This window comes from Rhynchophorus ferrugineus, unplaced genomic scaffold (assembly GCF_030347505.1).
Source record: "Rhynchophorus ferrugineus isolate W39M unplaced genomic scaffold, kcgeb_rfMv2 rfM1, whole genome shotgun sequence".
In the NCBI taxonomy this organism is placed as follows: domain Eukaryota; kingdom Metazoa; phylum Arthropoda; class Insecta; order Coleoptera; family Curculionidae; genus Rhynchophorus; species Rhynchophorus ferrugineus.
In genome coordinates this window covers 4,993,802-5,019,564 of record NW_027472580.1, presented here as the reverse complement: position 1 = coordinate 5,019,564, position 25,763 = coordinate 4,993,802, and the positions used below count along the sequence as shown (strand labels likewise).

General features: G+C 32.3%; 1 protein-coding gene and 1 pseudogene across 2 annotated transcripts in view; one reads left to right on the top strand and one right to left on the bottom strand.

Annotated features, from left to right (window-relative positions):
* wake (ankyrin repeat and fibronectin type III domain containing protein wide awake) overlaps positions 1-25,763 on the top strand; it is a 429,559-nt gene that overhangs the window by 128,145 nt on the left and 275,651 nt on the right. The window lies entirely within an intron of this gene.
* On the bottom strand, positions 1,935-10,196 carry LOC143199235 (uncharacterized; annotated as a pseudogene).

Genomic DNA, 25,763 nt, shown 5'->3' with positions numbered 1-25,763 from the left:
CAAGGACTTTCATAATTGATCGGACTTATCATTCCGAGCATACTCTTGCTACTATGCTTGAACCAAACTTAGTGTCCTCTATCTCATCCAAATTCACTTTATGGTTTATCAGACTATTTTGTACATTATTTTATCGTTACTCTTTCCGATATTTCATGGCTAAGCATCTTCAATTCATATTTATTCACACTACAGCTTGAACTTCGACGCTTTTCCTGATTTCTACTAATCTATGTCTAGGAGTGCTTGTCACAACTACGAATAGATTGCCAATTTAACATCAAACTATCTTATTTCTTGTTAATATTTTGCCTTTTCTGTTAAATAAATAATTTGCTTGGGATAATTCTGCCAATTCAAGAAATATCCTTCCACATGTGTTAGTTACAAAACATGTAGTGTTCAAACAAAAATTGTCAATTAACATGAAAATATTTTATCTTATGGGAATAAGCAATTTTTGGAACGACCGTACAGACAATACTGCAGGTCTAATCCTATTTTAGTATAAACGAAATGTTTATTCTAAACACTCTAAACACGCCGACCTCAAACAGTTATATTAATTTAGATTTGTTTTGTTGGTAATTTAATTAGTTGTATATGTCACAAAATTATATAATTATTTTTACATTGTTTGTGCTCGGCACCGGTTTCAAAAGGATCAATTGGTAGTAGCTAAAATAATACTGTAAATAGATAAATAGGTTTAGATAGGTATTAATCAAAATCGTATGTATATAGTAGAATATAAAATAAGTGTAGTAGATATATGAAATAAGTTTGTCTATTTTTACATACTTATTACAAGGATTATTATGCACAAAAAAGTTTTAATTTTTAAATTTTTTTGCTAAAAATAGTTTATTTTTCTCTTTTTAATGTTAGATATTTAGTAAATAAATTACGGATTTATTTATTTAATATTTCAATATGTAGACCAAGTAAAAGTGTAGCCCGTATAAGGAAAAATAGGAATAAAGAAACAAGGATTGAAAATAAGGAACGCTTCAAGCCCCGGGGTCCACTAACTAGCCTAGGTGATTTGGCAAATGTTTTAACCAAACAGAAACAAAAGGTGGTTGTCCCCGCAGGGAATTGAACCTGCGACCTCCGTTTGGGAGCTAAACGCTTTAACCATTACACCATAGAATCAGCTCTCTACAATATTTCTACGCAGTCTTATGTGCTTATAAAGCAAACTGAATGGATTTTGCACTGAACGATGCACATCTCATTTTTCCGTCACCCCATCTCAGAAATAACATTATACCCGGAAATACATTATTTATAACATTATATATTAGCGTTTTCCTCGATGTTCCCCCTTCCCCCATCAGATCCTGATTCAGTATCAACGGGACCACCTCGAAAGTGCACTCCCTCGAATTAGAAAAGAATTTTGAATATCGATCTACAACTGACGGAGAAATCGGCGAACATACATTAAAAACAAAATATATACAGCGGAACATTCAACCCCCTCCTTTTTCAAACTGGGTTAAAACGTAGCAGTGTTGATACATAAACATTATTACACCAGAGAGGAAGATAAGGCTCGTAGGTTTCCTTAGATATATATTGTAGGAATGTTCGTCAGGTCAGTCGGTCGGTCGAAATGTGTGGCTGTCGATGCGATTGTTTTTCCGAACACTCACTACTATTTTTGGAAGGAATTTGCACGAGAAATAAGAACACAGATTGCAGAAGTACTTGTTTATTTCGACTTATAATTGATACATATGCTCGACGAGAGAATTGACAGGATATTAGGTTAGCTAATGGAAGTACGGTAGCGCTGTGGCAGTGGTACTGTTACAAGGGGGTGGAGAAAGACAAAGAAGAAAAGAGAGCGAGACGTCGTCCTGATGGTCTTTTATAGCCTGGAACTGCATGGTACCAATCCACCGGCGTTGTCAACCATTGAACTTCTTTTAGGTGAATGCGTGGTGGTCTAAGAGTTCGTGGCAGTCGCCACATGACTCCCCTCCTAGTGGAGCTGCCGTGGAACGTACGTCTATGTGATGCAGGTTCCGGAGTATACCCGCAATCACGCAAATAATCGCCCAACGGCTGCTGATGAGATGGGGATCCCAACCTGAGCGAGGAGTTTTACGGGATCAGCTGCTATCGATGTTGTAGCAGGACGTCGTTCGTCTTGGGGCGACCCGATTTGTTTGAGGGTACCTATAAGTGTGGTGCCTTACGTGTCCCGTTTGCATTACTCGTGCTATCCTTCCATGCACGTGTCAAGCACCTGTCGAGTGGCTTATATTGAGCTGATTTACCTGTTAGGCACTTTGATCACGTCGGGGTCACCAATTGTAGGAATGTTCGTCGGGTCAGTCGGTCGGAATGAATGGCTGTAGACGCGATTGCTTGTCTGAACCCTCACTACTATTTTTGGAAAGGAATTTGCCCGAGAACTAAAAACACTGCTTCAAGAAATATTTGTTTATTTCGTTATTGAATTATACATGCAGTCGACGGGAGATTTGACAGGATATTAGGTTAGGTAGAGGATGTACGGTAGCGCTGTGGAAGTGGTACTGTTACAAGGGGGTCGAGAAAAGAAAAGAGGGCGAGACGTCCTCGTGATGGTCTTTTATAGCCTGGAACTGCATGGTACCAATCCACCGGCGTTGCCAATCATTGTTGTAGGTGAATGCGTGGAGGCCTAAAGTGACGTGGCGGTCGCTACAATACCTAGTTTTAGGTTACAGTAAAGACAAATTGTAGGTTATTTGGCTAGTAACATTGTAATAAAGAAATAAATAAAATTACATTTTAAATCATTTTGTCGTTATATTAATGATATTTACCATCAATATTGTTATTAAAATTAATGATTAACTTAAATTGATGATATTAAAATTATGAATTTAATGCAAGAACACATTTAAAGCGAAATTTTAATGAAAATAATTTATTGAAAATACATATCCTCTAAAGGATAACACCAGATATAAAGTAAAAATTCCATTGTATCTTCCTCGCTCAGAGACTTCATATAACTACCCGAGAAAGTGTTACACTGTTTCATTAAATCTAAAATTCAGCAAATGCAGCAATAAGCCTGTCGGAGTTTAAGGCGTAAACTCGCCAAATGACTCCCCTGTGTATTATTAATTGCATATTTAATTCCAAAGTTTTCATTACCCTTCCATAGCAACTTCACCCTAACCTTTCCTGTTTTAGGCCGTTACATTAATACGATAAATCATTTACTTTATTAAAAAGACAACAGGAATGTTATAAGCCAGTTTAAAGTATTTTAATAATCATAATTTAAAAGGTCAGCTAATTAATTGAAACATATTTGTTTTGAAATTATTAGACGCTTGTATATAAATATTAATGTAAACAACTTAACCCAAGTAAGTTTAAGTTCAATGGTCTTAATTTTTCTCTACGTAAAATAATAGTTTTTTATTTAACATTATTGAATTATTCAGAGTTTTTGTAAACACTAATTATGAAACGCTCAAAAGTAGATTTCCTACATACATACTGTTGTTTAATTTGAAGAAATATACTTTAAAAGCCCATCACACCTTTTTAAAACTCTATGGTGATTTAGAAGAGAAGATTTTGATGTCCTGAAAGAAAAAAAAATCGAAAATAATGAGTTTCAAGAGTTATGGGACGAAAATCTTGATCAAACTATCAAGTAATTTTCAAATAACTAATCAGTTGATAAATCAGTGGTTTCCAAAGGTTTACACGCGATCAGAATAATCTAGAAGGAAGAAAAATGGCTACAACACGAACTGACTTAAATTTTCAACCGTTTCCCAATTTTGTTCGTTTTCAGACAACGAAAGAGTTTTCTCTGTCGTATTCTAGCAATGAACTAGCGATAAGAACCGAATGTCTATCCTCCCAATTTATGCTGCCGCACATAACTTTCAGATTTTAGTTTATTTTAGCTTTGGTATATAAAAATTTAATATAAGTAAAATAATGAACCAAAAATGTTATAAAATATAATTTATTTTAACATTATAGTACACCAATGGATATATTATCGAAGGATTTTAACTACAATTAATTAAATAGCTACAATTGTTTGTAGGTTGGTATTTTTATTATTATATTTATATTGAATACTTTTCTAAACCACCTATCTTTTCCTCTGAAGGTTAAATCCACCTAATTAACAATTGTACATCATGTTTATGTTTACTTCTTTTACCCATCGTTGCTGTTTTTTCTTGTCAAATCATTCTAATTTCACTATATTTCTCTTTAGTTCCCTATATTAGTACCTGTATACATTTTTCTTCATAAAATTAGATTTAATCACTACATTCTCTGACTGATGAGTATGAGAGATAGTCTCCCATATATATTCTGAACAATTAAATACTAACCCAATTTTGTTTGCTTCCAGATAAAAAGATTTTTTTTTCTGTCGTATTCTAACTAACGATGAGAACCGAATGTATATCCAAAGTAGCAGTGAACTCACGTCCTCTCAATTTATGATGTCAATACGTCGCAATGTTGTCACATATAACTTTCACATTTTATTTTATTTTAGCTTTGGTATATAAAAATTTAATATGAATAAAATAATGTACCAAAAATGTTATAAAATATAATTTATTTTAACATTATAGTACACCAATGGATATATTAGCGAAGGATTTTAACTACAATTAATTAAACAGCTACAATTGTTTGTAGGTTGGATTTATTTATTATATTTATATTGAATACTTTTCTAAACCACCTATCTTTTCCTCTGAAGGTTAAATCCACCTAATTAACAATTGTACATCATGCTTATGTTTACTTCTTTTACCCATCGTTGGTGTTTTTTCTTGTCAAATCATTCTAATTTCACTATATTTCTCTTTAGTTCCCTATATTAGTACCTGTATACATTTTTCTTCATAAAATTAGATTTAATCACTACATTCTCTGACTGATGAGTATGAGAGATAGTCTCCCATATATATTCTGAACAGTTAAATACTAACCCACTTTTGTTTGCTTCCAGATAAAAAAGAATTTTTTTCTATCGTATTCTAACTAACGATGAGAATCGAATGTATATCCAAAGTAGCAGTGAACTCACGTCCTCTCAATTTATGACGTCAATACGTCGTAATGTTGCCACATATAACTTTCACATTTTAGTTTATTTTGGCTTTGGTACATAAAAATTTAATATGAATAAAATAATGAAACAATAATGTTATAAAATATAATTTATTTTAACATTATAGTACACCAGTGGATATATTATCGAAGGATTTTAACTACAATTAATTAAACAGCTACAGTTGTTTGTAGGTTGGATTGTTTTATTATATTTATATTGAACACTTTTCTAAACCACCTATCTTTTCCTCTGAAGGTTTAATCAACCTAATTAATAATTGTACATCATGTTTATGTTTACTTCTTGTACCCTTCGTTGCTGTTTTTTCTTGTCAAATCATTCTAATATCACTATATTTCTCTTTAGTTCCTTATATTAGTACCTGTATACATTTTTCTTCATAAAATTAGATTTAATCACTACATTCTCTGACTGATGAGTATGAGAGATAGTCTCCCATATATATTCTGAACAGTTAAATACTAACCCACTTTTGTTTGCTTCCAGATAAAAAAGAATTTTTTTCTATCGTATTCTAACTAACGATGAGAATCGAATGTATATCCAAAGTAGCAGTGAACTCACGTCCTCTCAATTTATGACGTCAATACGTCGCAATGTTGCCACATATAACTTTCACATTTTATTTTATTTTAGCGTTGGTATATAAAAATTTAATATGAATAAAATAATGTACCAAAAATGTTATAAAATATAATTTATTTTAACATTATAGTACACCAATGGATATATCATCGAAGGATTTTATCTACAATTAATTAAACAACTACAATTGTTTGTAGGTTGGATTTTTTTATTATATTTATATTGAAAACTTTTCTAAACCACCTATCTTTTCCTCTGAAGGTTTAATCAACCTAATTAATAATTGTATATCATGTTTATATTTACTTCTTGTACCCTTCGTTGCTGTTTTTTCTTGTCAAATCATTCTAATACCACAATATTTCTCTTTAGTTCCTTATATTAGTACCTGTATACATTTTTCTTCATAAAATTAGATTTAATCACTACATTCTCTGACTCTCTGACTAATCACCTTTTGATGAGTATGAGAGATAGTCTCCCATATATATTCTGAACAATTAAATACTAATCCAATTTTGTTTGCTTCCAGATAAAAAAAAAATTTCTATCGTATTCTAACTAACGTTGAGAACCGAATGTATATCCAAAGTAGCAGTGAACTCACGTCCTCTCAATTTATGACGTCAATACGTCGTAATGTTGCCACATATAACTTTCACATTTTAGTTTATTTTGGCTTTGGTATATAAAAATTTAATATGAATAAAATAATGAAACAATAATGTTATAAAATATAATTTATTTTAACATTATAGTACACCAGTGGATATATTATCGAAGGATTTTAACTACAATTAATTAAACAGCTACAGTTGTTTGTAGGTTGGATTGTTTTATTATATTTATATTGAACACTTTTCTAAACCACCTATCTTTTCCTCTGAAGGTTTAATCAACCTAATTAATAATTGTAGATCATGTTTATGTTTACTTCTTGTACTCTTCGTTGCTGTTTTTTCTTGTCAAATCATTCTAATTTCACTATATTTCTCTTTAGTTCCTTATATTAGTACCTGTATACATTTTTCTTCATAAAATTAGATTTAATCACTACATTCTCTGACTGATGAGTATGAGAGATAGTCTCCCATATATATTCTGAACAGTTAAATACTAACCCACTTTTGTTTGCTTCCAGATAAAAAAGAATTTTTTTCTATCGTATTCTAACTAACGATGAGAATCGAATGTATATCCAAAGTAGCAGTGAACTCACGTCCTCTCAATTTATGACGTCAATACGTCGCAATGTTGCCACATATAACTTTCACATTTTAGTTTATTTTAGCGTTGGTATATAAAAATTTAATATGAATAAAATAATGTACCAAAAATGTTATAAAATATAATTTATTTTAACATTATAGTACACCAATGGATATATCATCGAAGGATTTTATCTACAATTAATTAAACAGCTACAATTGTTTGTAGGTTGGATTTTTTTATTATATTTATATTGAAAACTTTTCTAAACCACCTATCTTTTCCTCTGAAGGTTTAATCAATCTAATTAATAAGTGTACATCATGTTTATGTTTACTTCTTGTACCCTTCGTTGCTGTTTTTCTGGTCAAATCATTCTAATATCACTATATTTCTCTTCAGTTCCCTATATTTATACCTGTATATATTTTTCTTGGTAAAATTATATTTAATCACTACATTCTCTGACTACTATCTCACTACTGTCTCTCTCATATATATTCTGAACAATTAAATAATAAATACACATAAATCTTCCACATTCTAACATACAATACGATTTTCTACAGTTATCTTATATTAGTTATATACTCATCTTTAGTTGTTTCCACTCTCATCACCCTGCCTTGGTATTTTCAATGCTGAATCATAATCCCACTTCCAGAAAGTTTCATTCATTCACTGTCACATTCTGATCCACCATTCAAGTGAATATCTAAGCTGTTAATTTCTAATCTAACACTAGCTCATAATTACATCATTTGTGAATTTCTTCGACTTTGTGTCTAATTGAGTTCATCCAAACCGAAGGGTGTTATTGTAGACAATCCTTTCCACATATTTAAACAGTTTCTGCTGGTGTATTGCTCTCAACTTGCATGTCTATTGTACGTATTTTTTGCCATATCCCATAACAATTCAATTTGATTAAATATTATGTGACCATATTGCTCAGACATCTGAACTAAAGTCTCTCTCATGAGCGTCTTATCTTTTTCGGGCCTATTACTGAAAAATAAATTGCATAAGACATAATTAAACATTTTATTTATAATTATCAATTAACAATTTTAAATTCTTTAACGTGATACCTTCAAAACTTAACTTTTGTTTTGTTTGCCATTGCAAGCCACTCCTTAACAGCCCTTGCCGACCACTTGTTGGGATAACTTTTATTCTTTTCTATCACCTTTTGTTGTTTTCACTTCCCATTCCTTTATTAGCGTTTGACCAAGGGTGGCCTAATGTTCCATTTAGAATAACCTATGTCTGCACACGAATTCAAATAACAAGTTCCTTATAATATTATTACGGACTTTAGAATAGTATGGACTTAGAATATGTATTCTTTTAAAAGCAATGCCAGTTGCACTAGACCTCTTCGTCGATTACGGGGATCAAAACAAAATTTGACTTTGACTTTAAAACATTAAATTCCACTTCTTCAGGTCGTAATTAGAGGGAAAAAAAATATGGCATGAAAAAGTTTGCTATTTTATTTAGGAAACCACTTGAACGATATTTTTCAAACTCTGTGGTGTTAATTTTTAATTGAAAATGAAACCATTTAAATGAACATTTTAATTATTTTTATTAAGGTTTACTATCAAAATAACTTACAAAAAAGCAGAAAATAATTTAGAAGTGCACGCTTTTACTTTTTCTTTTAGGTTCATAGGTACTATCCCTTAATAAACCCAAATATAGTCTCTCATCATGTTTTCATTGTATTGGCCTTGCTAACGTTGTTCGAAGCTCATAATGTCTTGGTGAAAATGTTCTCCTTACCCTTCTGAATATAATCCCATGTTATTTTTGAATTTATCTAAATGAGCATGCAACATATGAACTTTTAATAACTTCTTGCAGTCCATGACCTTAGAATGTTTTAGCATATTTTCAACTTGCTTTTTGTAGTTTTCGGCTTTTTTATTTCCTAAAAATTTAAAAACGACTGAACAAACTCGCTTTTTAAGTAGGATTCAGTAGCGTTGGATATATTTCATCGGCGAAAATCTGTCTGATTTGCGTACCAACAAAAATCCCAACCTTAACCTTTGCTTCTGATAATTTCGGAAAAAAATTCCTCAAGTATTCAAACGCTTCTGAGGTTTGATCCAGTTTTTTAACAAATTGTTTTATCAACCCTAACTTAATGTGCAGGGGCTGCATTAACACTTTCTCTGCTTCAACAATTGGCTCAAATTTTACGTTTTCTTTCCTGACACAAGTTCTGTTCTTACAGCCCATGACCGTTGAGTATAATGCTTAACATCCGCTCTGCTATCCCGTAAACACAAATAACACGGATACTTTGTATATCCGCTGTACTTTATGTAAGTCCCATAAAAAATCCCACCATTTTAAAATCTCCAATCAGCTGCCAGGTATACTCGCGATACTTTACATATTCAAGCAAAATTTGAACACTTTCATAATTTTCTTTAAAATGTACTGACTGAGAGATTAGAAGAGATGGGAATTCATTTCTGTAATAAAACAGCTTTTAAGCTTTTTGTAGAGCTGTCAATGAATAAACGCCATTCGCTAGGAACACAAGGTATGTCAATTTCTTCGAACATACCTTTTATGTCATTGCAAAAACAAAGTCTAAAACAAAGTCACTGTCTTAAGCGAGAGCCTAAAAGCTCTGCTTTACTTTTCGGCAAATTTAAATAATTATCAAATTTAAGTTTTGGTTCTGGTGTAGGTAAACACTCTTTATCGGAATTACTTTTATGAGAACTAATAGATTACCTACTTTCCGCGATAATTTTTTCGGTGGCTCCTGTACTGGTCCTGTCAGATCATGCGCGACTGGAGCGGAAGAGGATTCCAGATCAGGATATTCGATAGGTTTTGCATTTTTACCTCTACGTCTTTTACTCGGATTCACAATGCAAAAGTAGCAGTCGCGAACGTGATCTTTTGGTTCTCGCCAGATTTTTGGTGTGGCAAATTTCATTGACCTTTTCTCACCTCGATACCAACCTAAAATATAGAAACAGAATTTAATATGTTTATTATATTTAATTCACCATTTAATTAAAATTTGCTGATTACCTTCCAAACATCTTTTACAATTATTACAAGCAACATGTGGAGCCCATGTCTTATCTTGATTCCGAACAGGACAGTTAAAATATGCTTCGTAGGCTTCACAGAGAACGTGAGATGTATTTAATTCATATTTTACGTCTCAAACTACAATAAATTGCCCACATATATAACAAAATGCATCAGTATCATATTTACACTTTCGTGACGACATTTTAAGGTATTCTAGATTTGTATCGTTGATCGTTGTTGTGGCGACCGCCACGACCCTTTAGGCCACAATTTACACACAATTTACTTTAGGTACAACAATTTCAAAGGTGGGCAACGCCGATGGATTGATACCATTCAGCTCCAGGCTATAAAAAACCACCACGATAACGTCTAGCTCTCTTTCCTTTTCTCCACACCCTTGTAAAAGTACTACTTTCACAGCGCTACCGTACTTCCGTCGACCACATGCATCATTCAATGTTAAAATAAACGAGTTTTATCAATCAATGTTTTTCGTTCTCGTGCATATTTCTTCCAAGAGTGGTAGTGAGTGTTCAGACAAGCAATCGCGTCGACAGCCATTCATTCCGATCTACCGACCCGACGACATTCCCACAATTGGTTACCCCGACGTGATCAAAGTGCCTAACAGGTAAATCAGCTCAACATAAGCCACTCGACAGGTGCTTGACACGTGCATGGAAGGACAGCACGTGGATCGGAACCCATCAACATCACATGGTCGGCGACATCCCACGAGACTAGCCTGATGGGCGAAAACCACAGAAGCCCATCATGTATAACATCAAGACATGAACATCACTAAACAAGACATGTAAGGCACCAAACTTATAGGTACCCTCAAATAAATTGAAATGCCCCAAGACGAACGACGTCCTGCTACAACTTCGATGGCAGCTGATCCCGTAAAACTCCTCGGTCAGGTTGGGATCCCCATCTCATCAGCAGTCTCTGGACGTTTGTTTGCGTGATTGTGGGTACACTCCGGACCCTGCACTACATAGGTACGTTCCACGGCAGTTCCACTAGGAGGGGAGTCACGTGGCGACCGCAACGACACTTTAGGCCACCACGCATTCAAGTACCACAAGTTCAAAGGGTGGCAACGCCGTTGGATTGATACCATGCAGCTCCAGGCTATAAAAGACCACCACGACGGTGTCTCGCTCTCTTTTCTTTTCTCCACCCCCTTGTAAATGTACTACTTCCACAGCGGTACCGTACTTCCTTTACCTAACCTAATATCCTGTCAATTTTCCCATCGGCCACATGTATCTTTTAATGTTAAAATAAACAAGCTTTATTCAATCAGTGTTTTTAGTTCTTGTGCAAATTCCTTCTAAGAATTTTAGTGAGAGTTCAGACAAGCAATCGCGTCGACAGCCGCGATTCATTCCTCCCTACCGACCCGACGAACATTCCTACATTGTTTATCACCCTAGTGCCATCTATCAGCGCTGTGTGAACGTTTAAACCGCACTCTGATCGAGCGGTATTTTTAAATGTATTAAAAATAATTCAAATTTATAAAAAATTCAAATATGAGTATTATTACTATAACTGTTACAAAAGCAAATTTTATACCAAAAAAAAGTATTTATCTTTATTCAATTTAAATCCTATGTTTCTTAACAGAGTTTTTTAGGTTAATGACTTATTTCCCGCTGCTTATCTGCCTATCCCTAAGTTTTCTATAGATATATTCTATACTAACAGTAAAATTATGCTTATATTAAAAAACTGCTCACCGTTTTCAACAAGTTATGTAGACGCTTTCTTTTCGTTGAATTCAAAATTGTGTTGTTTTCCGTATTTTGAGAGATTTTAGTCATAAAGGGTTCATATGAGCTGCAACTTAATAAAAATATTTCCAATACTAACACTAGCAATTTAATATCAATAATTACCCCTCTAACCCATTTCACTGGTAAGAATTGGTCACCAGTACTTCGTTGATTACAGACGTAACCTGTTTCTCACTGACTATTTATTTGGCCTCGATATTTTCAACCAGAATAATCACAAATATTAAGCAGCGATTTGACATTTATCAAAAGAAGCTATGACTTTTGCAGGAAGAATCACTTATATATACGAAAGTATCAGACAGCATTGTATCCCGTTTTAACTGAAATAAAATGAAACGAAAATATTGTCTGGTATGAAGACGAATATACGAACTGCAAAAAGCATTATGTATATTATGTATCTTTATGATGAGAATTCACTGCTACTTTGGATAGTTTGTAAGTTCAGTTTAGCTTGATCTATTATGAAGCCAGTACATTTTACTCTTAATATTATATATAGTATATCAATATAATACAACATTTAATTTATTGTACATGTATCAATATTATTCCATATTATTGCGACGAGTATCATGAAATTGTCACTCAGATATACGCTATTTGAAATGAAAACTATCTTTTAAAATTCGTTATATATATGAGTATATCTTTTCTACATAATTAATTTGGTACCGACTTAGAAATAATGGCTGAATGTTGAGTGGCGTACTTAGATTTAGATTCATTCAACATTCGAAAATTATCACTGTCTCTTGCCTATGTATTTAACGTTGTTCCGAATCTAATAATTAATATTACAGTAATGTAACATCCTGATATAATAGCCAAAACCGCACTACCAATAAATTTCAATAATAAGTACCCGCCGATGACATATTATTCGAACAAAACATTGGCCATATTATCGAGAGGTCTGTTTCAACTCGAATTTTATTTTCCGCATCGGGCGGGTGATTGAAACAAAAAAGCAACGACATGACAATGAAAAATAAAGCTGCCATTATGTCTTCGGAACAGTCACTTTTTCTCTTCCCCTCTATTTTTTTTTCCGAACGCCCCATGTTTTTCCTCTAGCTGATGGAGGGATAAAATTCGATCGTTGAACTGTATTTTGTTTGAAATTTTTTTCCTGATGTTTTACCGAAAACCGGTAAGTAAAATGGGGGCTTTTTATATTCCGGCCATTGTGAATATTAATACGGGTAATTTTCAAATATGTATCCATATAAATCGATATTTTTATAATGATTATTACCCGTGGAGGTTTAATAATGTGCCCAATATAAGAAGTACTCAAAGTATTTAAAAAGTGTCTTTGAACCCTTCCCATCTGAGCTCAAGATGACGAAAATGATATTACTAGCTTCTTTAATTCACCATTTCAAATAAATTTACCACATAAAAAATTCACCCTCAAAGAAGCTCAAGAAATAATAATCCAAGATATTAATTGTAAAAATACACCTGCATGTGAGCTAATTGCCGGAAAAATATTACGGGAACTATCAGAGAAGGGGGTAAAATTATAAACATTCATATTCAATGTTATATTACGAATTAATTATTTTTCTAGCATGTGGAAAGAAGCTAAAATAATAATGATTCTCAAACCAAGGAAAATACCAGAAGATTTCACGTCTTACCGGCCTATAATTTACATAGTACCTGTACACAGACATGTACATAGACTTGTTAATAATATAAATATGGACGTAAACGCTAAAATATATTGTTCAACATCATTCCTCGGTATATCTCAGGCCTTTCGATAAAGTATGGCATATGGAATTTCAAGTTAAATTAAAGAAACGTCTCCCTCATCAGGATCATGAGCTATTAAAATCTTATCTGACAGATCGTCATTTTACTGTAAAAGAAAGCGACAAACATACCTATTTACATGCAATATATTCAGGAGTTCCGCAATGTAGTGTACTGGGTCGACAAGTATATCTTCTCAACACGGCCAATCTACCTACAACAAAAATAATCACTGTGACAACATACGCAGACGATGCGGCAGTCTTAGCCTCTCATGAAGATCCAGCCTACAATTAACCTACAAACACACCTAAATCTATTACAAATGTGGCTAAAAAAGATGGTGTATAGAGCCGATGAAATAAAATCCAGTCATATAATTTTTGTGCTCCGTAGAAGAACATGTCCATCAATCTATATCAATAATTGTCAACTCTCACAAGCAGACGAAGCCAAATATCTTGGTATGCACCTAGATCCATACTCGCCAAACGGACACATCCTGGACTTATTTCCTATTCAAATCCAATGTTATCATTAGATAACAAGATAATATTGTACAAATCTATACTCAAGCCTATTTGGTCATATGCAATCCAATTATGGGAAACCGCTAGCAAGTCTAATATATCCATCATACAACGGTTCCAAAATAAAGTCTTGCGTGCCATTGTCGATGCTCCGTACTATATTTCAAATGAAATGATACAACGCGATATTCCTCTAGAACCAATGTGAGTGTAATTCAACGTGTTTATGTGAAGTACTTCGAAAAAGTGTCAGTGCATCCCAAAACTCACTAATCAACTAAATATGCGAAGCGATACTCATAGAGTAATAGAGATGCAACTCAATAGGGGCTCTGGCGCAAAGTTTTGCTTTGTCCAACATCCAGAGGGAGCCATAATGAGCCATTCAAGTAATTTGATTGGTCAATTTAAGTCTCTATTATAGGCACCTGTAAGAAAAATATTTTACTGTGAAAACATTTGATTGGCTCATTAGTGTTAGTGTGTTTCGCACGTGACAGCCTTGGCGTCATGTTTAATTGACCAATGAAATTTAAATAAAAAACAATTTTTTTTTAATAAATTTATTAAATTAAATTCAATTAAATATACATATAAATATAATATTTAAGAATAAATAAATATACATTTATAATGTAAATTTATCTACAAAATATAAATATAATATAAAAATAAATATATCTATAAAATATAAATATTATATACATATATATATATAAAACCATAAGCAAAAAACTTTGGTTACTTTTTTAAACATTTGACAAAAATTTTGTTATGACCAAAAAGACCTACTGACAGTATAATAAAACAATTTTGTTAGAGTCTGGGGCACGAGATATTGTCTTGCCCCTATAAAATCAGTCTCAATATCTGGGTCTACTGATTTATTGATAATTATATGTAAACAAAAATCACACTTAATTTCTTTTTTCAAAATTTTTACTAAATAATCAGAGATGTACACTACGGTACAACGTAAAAACTTTGTTTGCTCTTATAGGAACATCTGGACTGAAGTTATAGCGTCAAGTAATTAACACTAAGACTGAGCAGAAAGAAGGATACTGGCTCAATGAATACAAACTTTACCATTACCTTGTGGAGTTTGTTCAAATGTCGATGATACTTGCTTCTGATGAACACCCTGGTTGTGGGCCTGGAACAATGGAAATAGGCACTACAAATATAGTAAGACAGTTTAGAAATTAATGGTAACAATTATGAACAGAAATGTGACTGCCTCCTTCAATTTACCTTCTACATCATTTTGATTTTGATCCACTTCTATTTGTACATATTCTGGGCTCGTGGTATTATTTTCACCATCACTAAATTGTTCATAAGTATGATAACGATCATAAATCTGTTTCATGTTTAACCCAACCAGTTTAGGATTTTTAATGTTTTCTACTCATTTCTTAAAGATCGGAAAACGATGATTTTTTCCTCATTCCTCCATCATTTCCTCACTATCTGTACATCCGGGCACACAACACTTCCTAGAACGGGAATGCATTTCAACTAGCGACTTGTATATAGTAATAAAATAAAATAATAATTTAATATATAAACATTATAAAAAGCTAACCACATTGTTCTCAATATAGGACACATTGAAAATGGCGTGCAAAATAAACAAACCATAGAACGAAATGAACCAATAAGATTTCGTCGCGGCTCTTCGCATACCGAACAAAACAAGTAATATGTTAAATGTAGCGATATCTACATGTTGGACCTCGCGAAACATTTCGCCAAAATTTCCTATGAAGTTAAATCTCTATTTCTCTATGGCGATACTGAACTGCGTAGACTAAAACGTTTAACACCATCCGATCTGATTATTGGACACATATAGACTTCAAAATAAGCTTTACAATAAAACTAATTAATTAAAATAGTATTTTATATGGGATATCACTTAATGAAGTGATTTTCTATGTAAAATGTACTCTTTAGGTACTGAATACCACACTTTGGACAACTAATTCAATTTAATTTCATTCAATTATTAATATTACTTGGATTTTACTTGGGTCTTGGACTTTTTTTAACAGTAATGATAATAACAGTGGTATAATCGCATAATACGTAAGTTTTTTTTTCTGTCCGAATTGGATGGTATTTATTTAGAAGATATATGGTTTTAAAAATAGGGTGTCAGATTCTACACAGCTCATGATAAATTCAAATTACTGTATTAGCCATTTTTCACATACCTTGACATACATCGTCTATATGTATAAAAATTATGAGAACTCTATATTCACAAACCAAATTGGATTTCAATATCTGATAGTGACAAAATGGTGAAGGAACTGTTCATTTTTAATAATCGGATGATGAAGCCCATGCAAGAATGAAACGTTTACGATATTTAAATGGCGTGTCTTTACCGTTAAAGGTATCAGCTTCTTCGTAATTTTTTGTAAATTTTTCGGATTTATTCATAAACGACATTTTTTTGCTTATAAATTTCAATCTAAATGTATTAAAACGAAAATATTTAAATTTAAAATAATGGAAAAAATGGAGCTTCACGAAGGCTTTTTTCTGTCGTTTTAATCAATAATCCGGATTAATGTTTAGAGCTAGTTTTATACGTATTGGCCCATTCCAACAAATTTTGCATTTTTTGTATTTAAGGGGGTTATCTAATCTTTTTTATATATATTTTAAAGTTACCTTTTTACCAACGAGGGTTTATCTGGACTGAACCAACAGTTTAACGTGGGCTCCGAATTACGGTCGTCTGGCGAGTGACTAACTTAGAAATCATCCCATAAGATATCCGGTCTTACCCAACCTGGTTACTGCCGTGACTGGGATGTTTTTGCTTGTCGAATTTTGCACTCCTGCCTAGGACAATCCCAAATATTAAATAATCACAAACATACATTTACGACCATGCCCCAACAGGATTCGACTATCGCATAAGTAGTTGGTCCGTTCTGTCGCCTTTACCATAGCGCCAACCAAGCTAACTGTATTCTGATCTATAAATCATAGTTTGTCCTATTTTCAAATCATACCTGTTAAGAATATTTGTGTATCTTTTTTTGGAGATGTTTCTTTTCTCGAAAGTACTTTTTTTCCAGACAATTGACATAATATGAACTTGATTCCACTGAACCGACTTACTTAAAATTTTCGCGTGAATTTTTTTTTTGTCTTAAAAATTTAGGTGCAGCCCGTATGAAGAAATATAGGAATAGAGTAGGTCTTATATACAATGTATATGCTACAGTGTGTGCTTAAAAAGCAAACTGAATGGCTTTTGCACTGAATGACTTTTGATTTTCCGTCACATTAGTTCTGCAATATCATTTTGCACAAGTATCTGATTATTTTAGATAGAAAATATGTGAAAACTTTGTACCTGTCTTTAAAATGTGAGCGTTTCCCTCAATTGCCCCCCCTTCCCCAACATATTCTGATTTGGTTTCAATGGGACCACCTCGGAAGTGCACTCAAAAGTCCTAAAAAATATCCATTCTTAATTAATTTAAAAATTGAGAATATTTAGCTGTACAGTTACGATAATCACTGGTAAATGCAACTCCTGCCGCCAGTCAGATTTGAAAGAGATCAAATGTCAAAAGATTAGCTTACCTGAAATTCTTGTTTTTTCTACGTTACTAGCTCCTGTACTATTATATTGGCCATGCTCTAAGGGATGAAACTCAAATTTTCGATTAAAGTCTTTTCAACTTCCGACTAAAGTACTAGGAATTGACACTAATATATTTTCAACACCGAATTCGAACAAAATAAAATAACCGACCCTATATAGGCGCTATAAGATTTTGAATTTTAATTCCAATTTTATCAACTGGGCCCTAATGAATAGACGCAGCATATCCTGTCGCGTTCGCTTATCTTTACATCATTGACGCTCCCTGAAAATTACCATATAAATAACGTTTGGAAATGTCGAGGAGAATTTTCGCTTAAACTTGTCAATGTTAAGAGAAAAATCGACAGCATTCCATCAGGTTCGATAGCGTATCGGTTAGATGAGAGGAAGAGGCGTTTTAGCTGGATAAGGAAACTTCGGATAGATTTATAGGTTCGATCGTATATCGAAGGCATTTAAGCAGTCTTTAATTAACAGTCGGCATTAATTGTGTGATGGTATTAATTAAGGAAAAGTGTCTTGAATTTCATGTAGTCCGAAGCCAGGACGTAACGGAACTGTGCCAATAAATGTAAGCATTAATGAATTAAACGTGTCTGAGGTTAAATACTCGAATAATAGTTCATGATTTTTTTAGTTTCCATGCCGAAAAAAAAACGCTTAGTTGGATTGGAATTTATCTTACACATCACTTATTTGTTACAGTGTACCCGAAAGATAAAAATTATTTATTCAAATCATAGGTAATTCGGGTCTATATATCTTGCCCATCTTTCAAGCAATGTATGGATGCCATCCCAAAAAAACTGTTTGTCTTTGGAGCAAAACCGTTCATTGAACTATTTTCTAACTACTTCTAAATGCTAAAAAGGTACAAAGAGTACGGCGGGTGCTACAATATATCCTATCCTATCCTATCATGTTGTAATAAAATGGGAAGTTCTACTGTAGCCGGCATACGCACCAGACAAAGCATCTCCTAACTACCACTTCTTCAGGTCGATGAAGCATGACTGCTAACTCTTCAACTTTCAAAATGCTAAATAAGCAACTAGATGAATAGATAACTGTATCGCTGCCAAACTAACATTACTATTTCCATACGGTATTGCCATGTTACCACAAAGAAGAAAAAAATCGTAAAAACATTATGGCCAATATTTTTATTAATATTTTACTATTTTTTTTATCAGTAAAAGACTTTCTAGCGCAAACAAATGATAAGAATACCTGCAAGCACCTAATACAATAAAACTGTTTTATTGGCAAACATGATTAATTATTACTTTATGGAATAAAAACTGTTTTAAAGAAATTTAATGATGACTATGTACCTACATTAACACCGTGGTTTTTTTCTAAAGCTAATACGATATTTGTCTTATTAAGAACAATACATTACAGAAACTGGCACAACCTAGACATATTTAGTCCTTTTTTGCATCAATTGAAGTATAAGTAATGCGAATGGATTGAATACCTTTTTTCATCACGAAACACGTAAATACCTTCAATAGCAACGTTGACTTTGATCTAAATTTCACATAAACCAACCGGGTCCATGATTTCTATCTCTCTTATCCTATTAACAATTTAACATCGAACTTTTCCTTTTTGCCGTTCGAGATGAAGACGTCGAAAAAGCCGACGGATGGGCAGTCGCAACTTTTTCATTCGATTCTACTAATTTTCGACCAGTAAATAAGCTTAATGGTCTTCACCCTTCTAATTTACGGCTTATTTAATGTTATTTGAGGTGCAAGCAGCCATTACTTTAGTAATTCAGTGGTAATAAGGTGTCGAAGAAGTAAATAAAATAGACCACTTTTATATTTGATTGACTTATAAACACTATGTCAATAATATACGAGAAGAGATTCGGAGGGTGACCAAATTATTAAGGACAATATTGAGATTATTTAATTTTCTGGCTTAATAGGATTTCTGTAACAACTGATTAGTAGGGGGGTTTTTTTTATCTGTAATCTATTGGGATCATAAAAACTGCAAATAAATATACAAAACAGTTTTATAATCTTTGTTTTAGTAATTCTAATATTATTATAATATAATATTATTAATTTAAATATTTATTTAAATTTGTAAAGTTTTCACATCTTCCTCGGGATTCGGATTTGTGATGCCATTCTCTGATGAGGGTTTTAATTAATTGCTGCTTCTGGCCAACTTCATGAGGATACATTAAAAACCATCGTGGTCCGGTAGATTGAATATACTACGTTGGCGCGTGCGTCCCTACTGTTAGAAATATTTGAATATTCTCAGTGTTGTTTGGGACGTCGTGTATGACTCTGTGTCTTAATTGTAACCAAACTCCTGATATTAGTCTTCAAGACGTAAAATATACTTTATTATTTTTTAAATTAAAGGTTCAAGTTTTATATTAACCTATATATACCATACAGGTATATATATAGTAAAATATGACCTTTCAATAACACTAAGATGACATTAATTCATAAAACATTTTATAGGAGGTAAAAAAATACAGCATAATATTAAATTTTTAATTATAAATTAGGGGATATAAAACAACCCACCTTAACTATGCCATAAATGTTTACTAAACTACCACATGTTTGGATAATACAAATATGTTATATGTAAATAAAATTTTATAACAATTTGCTTGCATATACTCTCCTTTATAATTCTCGTACTATTTACTAATTAATTACAATACAATAAAAGTTGCAATAGAACATTTTTCCAAATAAAGGCATAGTTAATATATTTAACGGAAAAAGGGCTTACCCACTAAAAAACCACCATATTTAATAAAATCAAGACTCAAATACCTAAAAACTGTGCACAAGAAAGTGTACTGGAACCAATGTTTTATCTCTACTCTACACTTGTAATATACCAAAAGGGGAGAACATTACGATGGCTACATCTGCTGATGATACTGCGATTATAGCTGTCGGAGACAATAGTGAAGAAGCTTCACGAAAATTACAACAGGCAAGTGACAATATCAATAATTGGACACAAGCTTGGAAAATAAAAATTAATGAAGGTAAATCTGTTGCATATGCAGTTCACCTATAAACAGACCGTACAAACCAATAACATTAAATAATATTATCATTCTATGTAGCAACCACGCTAAATGTCTCGGAGTGAATCTTGATGCAGAGCTGGAAGAAACATATAAAGAGAAAAGAAACGAACTTGAATTGAAATATAGGAAAATGTACTGGCTAATTGGAAGAAAATCACAATTATAAGTACATACTAAATTGATATAACATAAGCAAATAGTAAAACCTATATGGACATACGGAGTTCAATTATGGGGATGTTCTGCAAAGAGTAACATAAATAAAATACAAATTTTTCAGAACAAAGTTCTGAGAGGTATCGTGGACGCACCCAAATACTATAGGACCGATTATCTACATCGAGACCTTCAGATACCCACAGTCAGTCAAGAAATCAAGAGAACTGCAAGGGGTATGAGGAAAAACTCCATTCTCATGAGAATATTGAAGTTTTGCAACTTTTGGATACCACCAGAACAGGACACAAACTCAAAAGTATCAAATCATCTGATCGTGTGTAGTGTTATGTAGTGAGGTGCATATAATAAAAAATACGGCAGTGACATGTATAAACATTATTTCACCAAAGGCCGATGGGTCCTCCTAGTTATATACCTAGATTTAAGTTATCATAAAGACAAATTGTAGGTTAGTTGGAAACGACTAGTAACAATGTAATAATTAAATAATAAAAAAAATTATCCCTTTTTCCTTGTTTATGGCGTTATATTACTTCATTTTACTTTACATATCTTTCTTTCAACTCTACAAAAAAACTAACACACATTAAAAAATTTTAACTTCTGGTATCGATACTTAGAATGTATGAAAAGTCATCTAAGTTACAATAAAATGGACAAAACTTATTAACACACCCTATATTTAATCCATCAGTTCAAATGGATTATAGACATAAAACACAATTGTCTTAATTTATTTTTAATAAAAATAATATTATTTTATAAAATATTATATAGTTATATCTATAGAACTTTCCGGGAAATACAGATACTTTCACACTCAGCTATGTATATTGACACTTATCAAGTGTGATAAATACAATGTTATGTCAAAACATTCTTTATTATATTTTTAGATTCAGTTTGTTTCTATATATACGTTTATGAAATATGTAATAATAAATTATGATATTTTGCCATTTTTGTTTTTGTATTATTATTACTACATACAATATATACATTATTTTAGCACAATTAGCACTCAATGTTGAGTCTATTCGATGTAAGTGTAATCAAATAAACAGTTGTTAATCATTAATGGAAACTTAATTTCTTAATTATATTTCTCGTTATAATCAATTTAATTATGTCTTGCAAACGAAGTGAAATCACAATTATTATTGGAAATTCCACCAAATAAGGCTGCAATAAAGATAATTGCTACATTACTTAATTTGATATAAAAGAACTTTCTGATAGGCTATAAAATAAGTTTTATTGTTCAGTTAGTGCGTCTTGGCTTTTTTAAAATAATAATAATATGAAATATGGAATAATGTGGCAAGATGTTATTGTTGTAATGTGATATTATGTTTTTGTTGTAAAAAACAGCTTATACTGTTTTTCAACGGATGGCTTTGGCAATAACTAACCATAGTAATAAAAGTATCATAGAAGTGATAAAATTGGACATCTGTTAACTTAATGTGCTACAAACATTATCAGTTTGTATCTGTCAAGTATATGTGATGATAGGGCTGTTACAAATATACAATATCATTAACTATCAATATCAGAATCCATTAATATCATTATCAGTAATTTCAACACTTCAAGAACATTGATTTTATGACAAAGACAAAGTATACGAAGACGCTGAATTTAACAAAAACTGTTGTTATAGAATTATAAATAAAATCTATTAATTTTGCTGCATAACAATATCCTGACTACTATTATTTCCAAAAATAGCTCGCTTTCACTTTTAACAACTAACAGGTGAATTGTTTTTTAGATAGCCCTAACCCTCAAAATATGCCTGTATAAATTTGAAAGCTGTTGGATCATTAGTTTGTGAATTATAGCATTTTGAGTGAAGCAACTTTTCATATTGTGAAAAAATGGATTAAAAAGAATTTCGCGTGTTGATAAAATATTGCTTTTTGAAGGGAGAAAAATACAGTTGAAAGCAAAAATTTGGCTTGATGCCGAGTTTCCGGACACTGCCCTAAGAAAATCGGCCATCAAGGATTGGTATACTAACTTTAGACGTGGTGAAATGAGCACCCATGACGGCGCACGCAGTGGTTGAGGAGAGAGGTAGTTGCCAACGAAAACATTTAAAAAATCCACAAAATGAATTTGAATAACCGTGAATTGACATTCACTGAAATAGCAGACACTCTAAAGATATCAACTGAACGTGTACATCATATCATTCACGAATGTTTGGGTATGAGAGAGCTCTGTGCAAAATAGGTGCCTCGTGAGCTCACTTTTGACCAAAAACAACGACGATTTGATGAATCGAAGCAGTGTTTGAAGATGATCAAGCGTAATAAACCCGAGTTTTTTCGTCGATATGTGACAATGTATAAAAAATGGCTCCATCATTTCACTCCGAAGTCCAATCGACAGTCATCCCAATGGACTGCACAAGTTGAACCCGCTCCAAAGCGTGGGAAAAACGCAACAGTCGGCTGACAAGATTATGGTGTCTGTATTTTGACTACATTGGAAAAGGAAGAACTATAAAAGCGACTATTACATAGCGTTATTGGACCGTTTGAAGCATGAAATCGCCAAAAAACGGTCGCATTTGAAGAATAAAAAAGTGCTGCTTCACCAAGACAATGCACCGTATCACAAGTCAGTGAAAACGATGGCAAAAATCCGTGAACTGGGCTTTGAATTGCTTCTTCAATGATCATATTCTCCAGATCTGGTCACCAGCGACTATTTCCTGTTCTCAGATCTCAAAGGAATGATCGCTGGGAAGAAATTTTCGTCGAATGAAGAGGTGATCGCCGAAACTGAGGCCTGTTTTGAAGCAAAGGACAAGTCGTACTACAAAAATGGTATCGAGAAGTTGGAGGGTTGCCATAATCAGTGTATCATCTTTGAAGGGAATTATGTTGAATAAAAAAACTAATTTTGCTAAAAAATGTTTCTTTCTACGGTAGGCCATGAACTTTTCAATTGACCTGTGAATATAACGCAGAATGAAAAGGCTGGTTATCACTGGACCAAATATAATAGTTGATTAATCAAGATATATAGCTCCATAATGGGTATACGCTACTGAATTTCATACATATTTTGCCATGTTTTCTTTTTTTATATTGCTACCAGCGAAAAAAACAATTAAAGAGAATAATTAAAATATGATTTTTTGTGATCGTGTGATTTCTTAATTTATTGATTTAATACAAAGTATCTGTAATTTTTAATTTATATACATTTAACTATAATTTTAGGTTCTTGATAATAGATATCTTTTTTTCTCTTATTTTCAACTGACCGTAGGTTCATCTCAGTTTACAATTTGCTTGTACAACAGCAATTTATTATGTACGGATAATTCCGGTTTTCTTCGAATAAAACAAAACATTTTTATATTCAATCCACTTCTTTTTATGATTTTGTACTTCACCTATAATACTATACAGTATCTTAACCATTTCTAGAAAATCTTAAACTATCCATGGTGATGTAACCCAGAATATACCTAAAATCTTATATAATTTTTGATTGCTGAAACTGTATTTATTACAATGTCACATTGATATAACTTTAAAGATAGGGAAAAAACCGTCTTATTAAGTCAAGTTAAATGGCTAAAATTAGAATATTTTCTTTCCCTTTTTCTGTTAAATTTATGTAGCTTTTTCTCCGGTGCGATATGTTTTAATATTCTTTTTATAGCCACCAACAGAAATCGTGTAAATGTTCCATGGTCCTGGATTTCTCTTTATCCCTCTTATATCATGACGAAGTCATTCCCGTTGCTCTTCATACATATCACCTATGTTTTCATGATAAAGTCAAGATGATTTTGTAAGAGTTTTGTATTTACCTATCATATTACTTACGATAAGTTTGATTAGGGGGACTTGATTGCCCAAAAACTTCACAGATTATTTAAATGCAATCCAAGCCTTGTTTTCTTTTGTTAGTTATCGTTGCTTTGTAGTTGGAATACCGTATTAATTTACGAATCCTCTGTCACATATAAACTCTCTTTCAGTTTATGTTCGACTAAATGAAGAAATTTGAATAGTAAATAGTAAAAACAATCACCATATTTGGGCAAAGTTTTTACAAATTATCTCATTAACACCAACTTTATTTTTTAGTGCCCTGTCTGCTAAGATATTATGGGAATTTTCTTTCTTGTCATGTTCACTTACATATAAAACGTGAAAACTTTGTGAATACGTTTTGTTCGCCTTACTTTATTAATTAATTTAATTATTAATTGACTATATAATTTCCTCTAAAATTATATTAAAATTTTCTGAATGTTCTGTTGAAGTTCCCTTCATATCAACTGGATAAACAACATGTAACGATAAATAAGTACTTACATTATGTAATAAATTTGTTTTTGATTCTAAAATATTAAAATATGAAAAATTGGCGGGTAACGAGAGGCAAATTGCACCCCTGATGGTAGAGTAAATTCAGCACATCCTTATATTGTATGTAATAGAACTAGTCTCTTTATTTTATAGCCCACCTCGTATATATAAAACACAAGCTTATAGAAGCAGTTACATGAACGAACCGTTTCTCTTTAAATGTATTTGCTCATAAACTGTATAAAACAGTGTAAAGTCTAAATTTACATTTTAGCTGAAACACGCCTTTTAAACATACATTTGTCTGTGTTTACATTCATAAAATGTTTGGCACTAAACTATATTGTTTCAGTTTTTACAATTAATACAAGTTGCAAAATTTTTACTATCGAATAACGTATTATATTTACTTACTTTCGATC